We start from the raw sequence: 13,148 nt of genomic DNA on the forward strand, positions 1-13,148 counted from the left end.
TTCCACAAATTAACTTTTAAGAAGGCACACCTGTTAATTCAAATGCATTCCAGGTGACTACCTCAAGAAGCTGGTTGAGATAATGCCAAGAGTGTGCAAAGCTGTCATCAAGGCAAAGGGTGGCTATTTGAAGAATCTCAAATATAAAATATATTTTGATTTGTTTAATAGATTTTTTGGTTACTACATGATTCCTTTTGTGTTATTTCATATTTTTGACATCTTCAGTATTATTCTACAATGTAGAAAATAGTAAAAATAAATAAAAACCCTTGAATGAGTAGGTGTCCTAAAACGTTTGACCGGTAGTGTGTGTATATACAGTGGGGTAAAAAAGTATTTAGTCAGCCACCAATTGTGCAAGTTCTCCCACTTAAAAAGATGAGAGAGGCCTGTAATTTTCATCATAGGTACACGTCAACTATGACAGACAAATTGAGAAAAAAATTTTTTTATGAATTTATTTGCAAATTATGGTGGAAAATAAGTATTTGGTCACCTACAAACAAGCAAGATTTCTGGCTCTCACAGACCTGTAACTTCTTCCTTAAGAGGCTCTTCTGTCCTCCACTCGTTACCTGTATTAATGGCACCTGTTTGAACTTGTTATCAGTATAAAAGACACCTGTCCACAACCTCAAACAGTCACACTCCAAACTCCACCTGGCCAAGACCAAAGAGCTGTCAAAGGACACAGAAACAAAATTGTAGACCTGCACCAGGCTGGGAAGACTGAATCTGCAATAGGTAAGCAGCTTCGGTTTGAAAAAATCAACTGTGGGAGCAATTATTAGGAAATGGAAGACATACAAGACCACTGATAATCTCCCTCGATCTGGGGCTCCACGCAAGATCTCACCCGTGGGGTCAAAATGATCACAAGAACGGTGAGCAAAATCCTGAACCACACGGGGGGACCTAGTGAATGACCTGCAGAGAGCTGGGACCAAAGTAACAAAGCCCACCATCAGTAACACACTACGCCACCAGGGACTCAAATCCTGCAGTGCAGGCGTGTCCCCTGCTTAAGCCAGTACATGTCCAGGCCCATCTGAAGTTTGCTAGAGTGCATTTGGATGATCCAGAAGAGGATTGGGAGAATGTCATATGGTCAGATGAAACCAAATATAACTTTTGGTAAAAACTCAACTCGTCATGTTTGGAGGACAAAGAATGCTGAGTTGCATCCAAAGAACACTATACCTACTGTGAAGCATGGGGTTGGAAACATCATGCTTTGGGGCTGTTTTTCTGCAAAGGGACCAGGACGACTGATCCGTGTAAAGGAAAGAATGAATGGTACCATGTATCGTGAGATTTTGAGTGAAAACCTCCTTCCATCAGCAAGGGCATTGAAGATGAAACGTGAGCTGGGTCTTTCAGCATGACAATGATCCCAAACACACTGCCCGGGCAACGAAGGAGTGGCTTCGAAGAAGCATTTCAAGGTCCTGGAGTGGCCTAGCCAGTCTCCAGATCTCAACCCCATAGAAAATCTTTGGAGGGAGTTGAAAGTCCGTGTTGCCCAGCGACAGCCCCAAAACATCACTGCTCTAGAGGACATCTGCATGGAGGAATGGGCCAAAATACCAGCAACAGTGTGTGAAAACCTTGTGAAGACTTACAGAAAACGTTTGACCTGTGTCATTGCTAACAAAGGGTATATAACAAAGTATTGAGAAACTTTTGTTATTGACCATTAATACTTATTTTCCACCATAATTTGCAAATAAATTCACTAAAAATCCTACAATGTGATTTTCAGGATTTCTTTTTCTCATTTTGTCTGTCATAGTTGACGTGTACATATGATGAAAATTACAGGCCTCTCTCATCTTTTTAAGTGGGAGAACTTGCACAATTGGTGGCTGACTAAATACTTTTTTCCCCCACTGTACATATATATACATATATATATATGAACTAAATGCATATTCCCAACTGATTGAGATCAACCAAATGACATTCTGTCACGCCCTGACATAGAGATCTCTAGTTGGTTTGGTCAGGGTGTGAATATCTATGGGTAGATCTATGTTATCTAGTTCTATGTTGGCCGGGTGTGGTTCCCAATCAGAGGCAGCTGTTGATCGTTGTCTCTGATTGGGGATCATACTTAGGCAGCCATTTTGCCTACCTATGTTGTGGGATCTTGTTTCAGTTTGGCTTGTTGGATGTTTAGTCTTTTGAACTTCACGTTCTGTTGGATTTTGTTATTTTGTCGGTGTTTATATAATAAACGACTATGTACATATACCACGCTGCACCTTGGTCCAATCCTTTATACAACGAACGTGACAGAAGATCGCACCACCAACGGACCAAGCAGCGTGGCCAGGAGGAGCAGACTCCTGGACACAGGTGGGGGAAGACATTTTGGACATGGGAGGAGATATTAGCTGGTAAAGGACCCTGGGAGAAGGAAAAAGCCAAGGCAGGAGAGGATCAACGGCGACGCTGAAGGTGCCGACGATGAATGAGGCTCCGAGAGGCAACCCCCAAGAAAACATTTGGGGGCAGGAGGCCGTGAAAAGGCTGACTGTGGAGGAGGAGAAGGCCGCTATAGTAGTAGTAGAGGCCCTCCAAGACCTGCAGCTCAGCAGTCTGAGAGAGGAGACCACCACATTGCGGAGGCTGTTAGCACAGAGGGAGCAGGAGTTCTCTCTTCAGAGGGAGGCGCTACAGGAGGCTCACAGGGAGAAGGAGTCAGTGGATGCACTGAGAGAGGAGTTGGCCAGGCAACAGGAGGAGCTGAGAGAGGAGTTAACCCTTCAGCAGCAGAGAACTCAGTACTTAGAGCAGAGGCTGGCGAAGCCAGGTTGCAGAGCAGAGCAAACTCCCGCACTCGCTTTGAGGAGCGTGTGATCGTGCAGACACCAGGCTATGCGCTGACGTTGCGCACTGTGCCGTAGGCGCTTCACAGACCCGTGGTGCGTGTCCCCAGTTCGGTAAGGCCCGTGCTCTGCTGCACCAAACCAGTGGTGCGTGTCTCCAGTCGGTACGGCCGTGCCTGTTCCTCGCACCAAACCAGTGGTGCGTGTTTCAGTCCGGTACGGCCCGTGCCTACTCCTCGCGCACCAAACCAGTGGTGTGTGTCTCCCAGTCTGGCACGGCCCGTGCCTGCTCCTCGCACCAAACCAGTGGTGCGTGTCTCCAGTCCTGTACGGCCCATACCTGCTCCTCGCATCAAACCAGTGGTGCGTGTCCCCAGCCGTGTACGGCCCGTGCCTGCTCCTCGCACCAGACTAGTGGTGTGTGTCCCCGGTACGGTCCAGTCCAGGGTCAGAGTAGTCCGCTCCACCGGTGCCAAGTCCAGCTCCGGTCAGCTGCTCCACTCCAGTGCCAGAGTAGTCCGCTCCACCGGTGCCCAGTCCAGCTCCGGTCAGCTGCTCCACTCCAGTGCCAGAGCAGTCCGCTCCACCGGTGCCTAGTCCAGCTCCGGTTAGCTGCTCCAGTCCAATGCAGAGCAGTCCACTCCACCGGTGCCAAGTCCAGCCCCGGTCAGCTGCTCTAGTCCAGAGCCAGAGCAGTCCGCTCCACCGGGGTCCAGTTCAGCGCCGGTCAGCGGCTCCACTCCAGTGCCAGAGCAGTCCGCTCCACCGGTGCCTAGTCCGGGTCCGGTCGCCTACTCTCCCACACTAGGGTCCAGACAGGACTTGGTGCATCGCGGGAGGACTGCAGAGCCAGAACCAGACGTCAACCCCTCTCCAGGGTCGGGGCCTCCCACACCAGGGTCCAGACAGGGCTTGGTGCATCGTGGGAGGACTGAGAGGGGAAGCATCGCGCCGGGTCCAGACCGGACCAGGTGTGCAACGGGGAGCCAGAAAGGGAGAGAGGACAGTAGATTGACGTCGCGCCCCGGAGCCGGAGCGCCACCGAGGCTAAATGCCAACCCCTAATGAGTCAGTTTTGCGGCCGGAGTCCGCACCTTTGGGGGTTAGGTAAATGTCACGCCCTGACATAGAGATCTCTAGTTGGTTTGGTCAGGTGTGAATATCTATGTGTAGATCTATGTTATCTATTTCTATGTTGGCCGGTGTGGTTCCCAATCAGAGGCAGCTGTCGATCGTTGTATCTGATTGGGGATCATACTTAGGCAGCCATTTTGCCTACCTATGTTGTGGGATCTTGTTTCAGTTTGGCTTGTTGGATGTTTAGCCTTTTGAACTTCACATCTGTTGGATTTTGTTATTTTGTCGGTGTTTACATAATAAACGACTATGTACGCATACCACGCTGCACCTTGGTCCAATCCTTTATACAACTAACGTGACACACTCAACCTGTAAAACATAAATAATTATTATTCACGATTGACAGTAATGATGGCCTATTTTGAAATTAGGTATGCCTAACATGGTGTTTGAGGGTATTAAAAATATAACATTTTCTTGAGACAATATGTGTGGGCATAGTGTCACGAGTGTCAGTGTAATGCGGTAGGTCGAAGTCAGGCGCAGGACACAGAATTCAATGAAAACGTACTTTACTGACAAGAAAAGAAACAAATACAAAATACCTCCACACAGGGAGGAGCAAACCCGCTCACCAAACGACACAAGAAACGAAATAACAAACACGCACAAAACACAATGGGAGCCACCGGGTTAAATAGGGAAGGAGTAATTACACGATGGGAAACAGGTGTGTGACAATCAGACAACAACAGGTAGAACATAGAAACATAGAACATAGATCGGCAGCAGCTAGTATTCCAGTGACGACGAACGCCGAAGCCTGCCCGAGCAAGGAGGAGGGGCAGCCTCGGCAGAAACCGTGACACAAAGGCAGACATTGCAATTGGAGGATGCATTTTATGCATATTCTAGTCAATAGTCTACATCTGTCTGTACAAACTTTGATTGATGAACTGATGACGTCATTTACATTTTTGTTTTGGCACTCCCTCACCTAAAAAAATAGCACTACACCACTGGTGCCGAAAAAGAGACCCATATAGGCATACAGTCTAAACGTAATGAGAGTGATCCATGCAAGTGATGAGAGCAAATCAGTGGATTCTCACCCCTACAATGTATTTACCACCCTTCTCTATCATGGCTTCTTCCAGCGAGAGCTCTCTCTCTCACTCTCAAAATGTGCAAAAAATAGTCCTCTATCGATACTTTGGGGAATTTTCGATGCTCCCGGACTATCTAGCTTTCATTTTTGGTGATTATTAGCGAGCTGGACACAGTCAAGAAACTGTATGAATGCAGGTCTATTATATTTTCTAGACAGTTTCAATTTGGTTTTAGTCATTTTAAAGTATATTGAGTTCGGCCACCCCCATCCACTGTCTAAATTTTAAGTAAACACAGACCAGCCATCCCCCCAGTCAAAGCTTTACATGGGGTTCTCTCTGAAGCCACAATAATCTGTAAAAATCATGTATGCATACAGTGAGGGAAAAAAGTATTTGATCCCCTGCTGATTTTGTACATTTGCCCACTGACAAAGAAATGATCAGTCTATCATTTTAATGGTAGGTTTATTTGAACAGCGAGAGACAGAATAACAACAAAAAAATCCAGAAAAACACATGTCAAAATGTTATAAATTTGATTAGCATTTTAATGAGGGAAATAAGTATTTGACCCCCTCTCAATCAGAAAGATTTCTGGTTCCCAGGTGTTTTTTATACAGGTAACGAGCTGAGATTAGGGGCACACTCTTAAAGGGAGTGCTCCTAATCTCAGCTTGTTATCTGTATAAAAGACACCTGTCCACAGAAGCAATCAATCAATCAGATTCCAAACTCTCCACCATGGCCAAGACCAAAGAGCTCTCCAAGGATGTCAGGGACAAGATTGTACACCTAACAAGGCTGGAATGGGCTACAAGACCATTGGTGAGAAGGTGACAACAGTTGGTGCGATTATTCACAATTGGAAGAAACACAAAAGAACTGTCAATCTCCCTCGGCCTGGGGCTCCATGCAATATCTCACTTAGTGGAGTTGCAATTATCATGAGAACAGTGAGGAATCAGCCCAGAACTACACGGGAGGATCTTGTCAATGATCTCAAGGCAGCTGTGACCATAGTCACCAAGAAAACAATTGGTAACACACTACGCCGTGAAGGACTGAAATCCTGCAGCGCCCGCAAGGTCCCCCTGCTCAAGAAAGCAAATATACATGCCCGCCTGAAGTTTGCCAATGAACATCTGAATGATTCAGAGGAGAACTGGGTGAAAGTGTTGTGGTCAGATGAGACCAAAATGGAGCTCTTTGGCATCAACTCAACTCGCCGTGTTTGGAGGAGGAGGAATACTGCCTATGACCCCAAGAACACCATCCCCACCGTCAAACATGGAGGTGGAAACATGATGCTTTGGGGGGGGGGGTTTCTGCTAAGGGGACAGGACAACTTCACCGCATCAAAGGGACGATGGATGGGGCCATGTACCGTCAAATCTTGGGTGAGAACTCCTTCCCTCAGCCAGGGCATTGAAAATGGCTCGTGGATGGGTATTCCAGCTACAATGACCCAAAACACATGGCCAAGGCAACAAAAGAGTGGCTCAAGAAGAAGCACATTAAGGTCCTGGAGTGGCCTAGCCAGTCTCCAGACCTTAATCCCATAGAAAATCTGTGGAGGGAGCTGAAGGTTCGAGTTGCCAAACGTCAGGCTCGAAATCTTAATGACTTGGAGAAGATCTGCAAAGAGGAGTGGGACAAAATCCCTCCTGAGATGTGTGCAAACCTGGTGGCCAACTACAAGAAATGTCTGACCTCTGTGATTGCCAACAAGGGTTTTGCCACCAAGTACTAAGTCATGTTTTGCAGAGGGGTCAAATACTTATTTCCCTCATTAAAATGCAAATACATTTATAACATTTTTGACATGCGTTTTTCTGGATTTTGTTGTTGTTATTCTGTCTCTCACTGTTCAAATAAACCTACCATTAAAATTATAGACCGATCATTTCTTTGTCAGTGGGCAAACGTACAAAATCAGCAGGGGAACAAATACTTTTTCCCATCCACTTCACCTGTCCTCGAGTTTCTTTTTTGTGAAGAAGAAGGATGGTGGCTTATGCCCGTGCATTGATTACAGTGGCTTAAATCAGATTACCATCAAGTAGAGCTATCCATTACCCCTGATAGCTAGTAAGACGGAATCATTGCACGGGGCACGCTTCTTCACAAAACTGGATCTCAGGGGCGCGTACAACCTAGTGCGTATCCGGGAGGGAGATGAGTGGAAGACGGCATTTAGTACCACCTCTGGACATTATGAGTATCTTGTCATGCCATACGGGTTAATGAATGCTCCATCAGTCTTCCAATAATTTGTGGATGAGATTTTCAGGGACCTGCACGGACAAGGGGTAGTGGTGTATATTGATGACATACTTATATACTCCACTACCAGGGCCGAGCATGTGTCCCTGGTGCGTAATGTGCTTGAAAGACTGTTAGAGCATGACCTGTATGCTAAGGCAGAGAAATGCCTGTTCTTTCAGGAGTCCATCTCCTTCCTAGGGTACCACATGTCCGCGTCTGTGGTGAAGATGGAGAGTGACCACGGTAAAGGAGGTGCAGCGTTTCTTGGGGTTTGCCAACTACTACCGGAGGTTTATCCGGGGCTTTGGTCAGGTAGCGGCTCCCATTACCTCGTTGCTGAAGGGGGGACCGGTGCGTCTGCGGTGGTCAGCTGAGGCGGACAGGGCTTTTAGTCGCCTGAAGGAGCTGTTTACCTCGGCTCCAGTGCCAGCTCAACCGGATCCTTCCTTGGCCTTCACGGTTGAGGTGGACGCGTCCAAGGCTGGGATAGGCGCTGTACTTTCTCAGCGCTCGGGCACGCCACCCAAGCTCCGCCCCTGTGCTTTCTTTTCGAAGAAGCTCAGCCCGGCGGAGCGCAACTATGATGTGGGGGACCGGGAGCTGTTGGCTGTGGTCCAAGCCCTGAAGGCGTGGAGACATTGGCTTGAGGGGGCTAAACACCCTTTTCTCATTTTGACTGACCACCGTTATCTGGAGTACATCTGAGCGGCGAAGAGGTTAAACCCTCGCCAGTCAAGGTGGTCCATGTTTCTAACACGTTTTGTTTTCACCCTTTCTTACAGGCCGGGCTCCCAGAATGCTAAGGCAGATGCTCTGTCCCGACTGTATGACACGGAGGAGAGTTCCGTGGAGCCCACTCCCATACTTCCGGCGTCGTGTCTGGTGGCACCGGTGGTGTGGGAGGTTGACGCGGACATCGAGCGGGCATTACGTAACGAACCCTCTCCTCCCCAGTGTCCAGAGGGTCGTAAGTACGTACTTTTAGAGGTCCGCGATCGCTTGATCTATTGGGCTCACACGTCACCCTCCTCTGGTCATCCTGGCATCGGTTGGACAGTGACCTGTCTTAGTGGGAAGTACTGGTGGCCCACCTTAGCCAAGGACGTGAGGGTTTATGTTTCCTCCTGCTCGGTGTGCGCCCAGTGTAAGGCTCCTAGACACCTGCCTAGAGGGAAATTACAACCCCTACCCGTTCCACAGCGACCGTGGTCCCACCTATCGGTGGATTTTATGACTGATCTTCCTCCCTCAAGGGGGAACACAACCATCCTGGTCATTGTGGATCGGTTCTCTAAGTCCTGTCGCCTCCTTCCTCTGTCCGGACTCCCTACGGCCCTACAAACTGCCGAGGCCCTGTTTACACACGTCTTCCGGCACTACGGGGTGCCTGAGGATATAGTGTCTGATTGGGGTCCCCAGGTCACCTCAAGGGTGTGGAGGGCGTTCATGGAACGGTTGGGGATCTCGGTTAGCCTTACCTCAGGTTTTCACCCCGAGAGTAACGGGCAGGTGGAGAGAGAATTAACCAGGAGGTGGGTAGGTTTCTGAGGTCGTATTGCCAGGACCGCGAGGGGAGTGGTCGGTTTTCCTACCCTGGGCAGAGATGGCTATAAACTCCAACCGCCACTCCTCAACTGACCTCACACCATTCCAGGTGTGTTAGGTTATCAGCCGGCCCTTGCACCGTGGCATCAGAGCCAGATCGAGGTACCTGCGGTGGACGAGTGGGTTCGGTGCTCGCAGGAGACCTGGGACGCTACACAGTGAACGCCTGCAGCGGGCCAGCAGGCATCAGAAGGCGAGCGCCGACCGCTACCGCGAGTGAAGCTCCGGTGTATGCACCGGGGACTGGGTCTGGCTCTGACCCGAAACCTGCCCCCTTCGCCTGCCCTGCCGAAAGTTGGGTAGGCGGTTTGTGGGCCCATTTAAAGTCCTGAGGAGATTGAACGAGGTATGTTATAGGTTACAACTTCCTGTTATTATCGTATTAACCCCTCGTTCCATGTGTCTCTCCTCAGGCCAGTGGTAGCTGGTCCACTCCAGGAATCTGAGATACGGGAGGTTCCTCCGCCCCCACTGGACATCGAGGGGGCACCGGCGTACTCGGTCCGTTCATCCTGGATTCGAGGCGTCGGGTGGTGGGCCTGCAGTATCTCGTGGAGTGGGAGGGGTACGGTCCGGAGGAGCGGTGCTGGGTTCCTAGAAGGGATATCCTCGATCCCTTCTTGTTGAGAGAATTCCATCAGAACCATCCCACTCGCCCCGCGCCGCGTACTCCTGGCCGTCCCCGAGGCCCGAGACGGCCCTTCCTTCTGGCTCGGGCAGGCTTCGGCGTTCGTCGTCACCGGAGTACTAGCTGCTGCCGCTCTATGTTAGATGTTTCTATATTCACTTGATTGTTGTCTGTAGTTGCGCACCTGTTCCCCATTATGTTAGTTTGTCTGCCTATTTAACCTGTATACGTCCACTGTTTGGTGTGCGTGTTTATTGTATGTACGAGTGTCATTAGTGTGAGCGGGTTTTGCTCCTCCTTTGTTGTTTTGGAGGATTTTCCTTGTATTTCTTTACTACTCAGTAAAGTGGTTCTTCATCTCATTCTGTGTCCTGCGCTTGACTCTGGCCTTCCGCATTCCACCGACATTCGTGACAATGAGGCAAAAGGAATAGCAAATAAGTCTGGCTGCACAACAAATTGGCAAATATATTGCAATCATGTGACTAAACTGAATAAAAAGAAGAAGAACCTACACTATGAAACGAAGATAAATTACATAAAGAATGATAGTAAAAGCTTTGGAGCACCTTAAATTAAATTTTGGGAAAAAAGGCAAACTCAGCTCCATCATTCATTGAATCAGATAGCTCATTCATCACAAAACCGACTGATATTTCCAACTACTTTAATAATTTTTTCATTAGCAAATGTAGGCATGACATGCCAGCAACAAACGCTAACACTACACATCCAAGTATATCTGACCAAATTATGAAAGACAAGCATTGTAATTTTGAATTCCGTAAAGTGAGTGTTAAAGAGCTGAAAAATGTACTGTTGTCTATCAACAATGACAAGCCACCGGGGTCTGACAACTTGGATGGAAAATTACTGAGGTTAATAGCAGACGATATTGCCACTCCTATTTGCCATATTTTCAATTTAAGCCCACTAGAAAGTGTGTGCCCCCAGGCCTTGAGGCCTTGAGGGAAGCAAAAATCAATCTGGTAGCTTAGTGGTTAAGAGCATTGTACCAGTAACCGAAAGGTCACTGGTTCTAATCCACGAGCCGACTAGGTGAAAAATCTGTGGATGTGCCCTTGAGCAAGGCACTTAACCCTAATTGCTCCTGTAAGTTGCTCTGGATAAGAGCGTCTGCTAAATGACAATAAAAAAATAAAAAAATAAAAAGAATTAGTCAAGCCCCCTTTACTGGCTCAAATAGCTGACCAATCAGCCTGTTACCAACCCTTAGTAAACTTTTTGAAAAAATTGTGTTTGACCAGATACAATGCTATTTTACAGTAAACAAATTGACAACAGACTTTCAGCATGCTTATAAGGAAGGACATTCAACAAGCACAGCAATTACACAAATGACTGATGATTGGCTGAGAGAAATTGATGATAAAAAGATTGTGGGGGCTGTTTTGTTAGACTTCGGTGCGGCTTTTGACATTATCGATCATAGTCTACTGCTGGAAAACGTATGTGTTATGGCTATATTGTGGATAAAGAGTTACCTGTAACAGAACACAGAGGGTGTTCTTTAATGGAAGCCTCTCCAACATAATCCAGGTAGAATCAGGAATTCCCCAGGGCAGCTGTCTAGGCCCCTTACTATTTTTCAATCTTTACTAACGACATGCCACTGGCTTTGAGTAAAGCCAGTGTGTCTATGTATGCGGAGGACTCAACACTATACACGTCAGCTACTACAGCGACTGAAATGACTGCAACACTTAAAAAAGAGCTGCAGTTAGTTTCAGAGTGAGTGGCAAGGAATAAGTTAGTCCTAAATATTTATAAAACTAAAAGCATTGTATTTGGGACAAATCATTCACTAAACCCTAAACCGCAACTAAATAATGTGGAAATTGAGCAAGATGAGGTGACTAAACTGCTTGGAGTAACCCTGGATTGTAAACTGTCATGGTCAAAACACATTGACACAACAGTAGCTAAAATGGGGAGAAGTCTGTCCATAATAAAGCATTGCTCTACCTTCTTAACAGCACTATCAACAAGGCAGGTCCTACAGGCCCCAGTTTTGTCACACCCGGACTACTGTTCAGTCATGTGGTCAGGTACCACAAAAAGGGACTTAGGAAAATTGCAATTGGCTCAGAACAGGGCAGCACGGCTGGCCCTTGGATGTACACAGAGAGCTAACTCTATTCTCCTGGCTCAAAGTGGAGGAGAGATTGACTTCATCACTACTTGTATTTATGAGAGGTATTGACATGTTGAGTGCACCGAGCTGTCTGTTTGAACTACTGGCGCACAGCTCGGACACCCATGCATACCCTACAAAACATGCCACAAGAGGTCTCTTCACACTCCCCAAGTCCAGAACAGACTATGGGAGGCGCAAAGCACTACATAGAGCCATGACTACATGGAACTCTGTTCCACATCAAGTAACTGATGCAAGCAGTAAAATTAGATTTAAAAAACAGATAAAAATACACCTTTTGGAACAGTGGGGACTGTGAAGCAACACAAACATAGGCACAGACATACACACACATACATTTATACATTTACGTCATTTAGCAGACGCTCTTATCCAGAGCGACTTACAGTTAGTGACTGCATACTTTTTTTTTTATACTAGCCCCCCGTGGGAATCGAACCCACAACCCTGGCGTTGCAAACGCCATGCTCTACCAACTGAGCTACACAGGACGTACACATGGATATTGTATTGTAGATATGTGGTAGTGGTGGAGTAAGGGCCTGAGGGCACACAGTGTGTTGTGAAACCTGTGAATGTATTGTAATGTTTTTTAAATTGTATAACTGCCTTAATTTTGCTGGACCCCAGGAAGAGTAGCTGCTGCCTTGGCGGCAGCTAATGGGGATCCATAATAAATACAAATAAGCTAGCTGTATTTATTCAGCTGCGTGACCTGCATCTATTAATCGTTTGTAAGTCTTCCATCAACTCCACTGTAGTCATAGGCAAGAGTAGGTCTACATTCTTGTCAAATGAGGTCACCACATCTGTGGTCTTGGGAGCTCAGTACTGTCTGCGATTATACACACGCGCGCACACATACGCACAAACATTTTGAGTGTTCACTTAGAAGATCCCTGCTTTGGACCCAGGTTGACGTTCAGTGTCATGAATCTTGCCCTGGAGGAAGAACTGAGCAACTTCTGCTAGTAAAAATTCATTTTTAAGGTGAGGGTTAGGCATTAAGTTTAGCAGTGTGATTAAGGTTAGGTTTAAAATCTAATTTTATGACTTTATGGCTGTGCCAGCTAGTGAGCACTCAGCAGAGCTGCCTCCAGAACAAGGTTAATTATGAAAAACGCTAACCTGCGCTTTGGACATAGAGTCTTTGAGACCATAACTAATTGGTCTACCAAAAGCTTAAGACGGGTGTTGGGGAAGCTACTCTGAAATCATAGTTTACCAAACTACCAAGTACTTCACACTAGAACAAGTTAAGCTACACTAAAGCTACCCTTAAGAAAAATATAGTTTACTTAACTAAAGCTACTTTTAAAAAGTAGTTCACTACATCCAAGCTACTTCGGGAAAAATTATCAGATCTTAATCTGAAATGTCATAGATTGCAAATTGCAAGAACAGATTACTCTGGAGTCAGATGTTAACAGAATGTGTAATTTAGC

The sequence above is a fragment of the Coregonus clupeaformis genome, chromosome 16 (assembly GCF_020615455.1).
Source record: "Coregonus clupeaformis isolate EN_2021a chromosome 16, ASM2061545v1, whole genome shotgun sequence".
Lineage (NCBI taxonomy): Eukaryota > Metazoa > Chordata > Actinopteri > Salmoniformes > Salmonidae > Coregonus > Coregonus clupeaformis.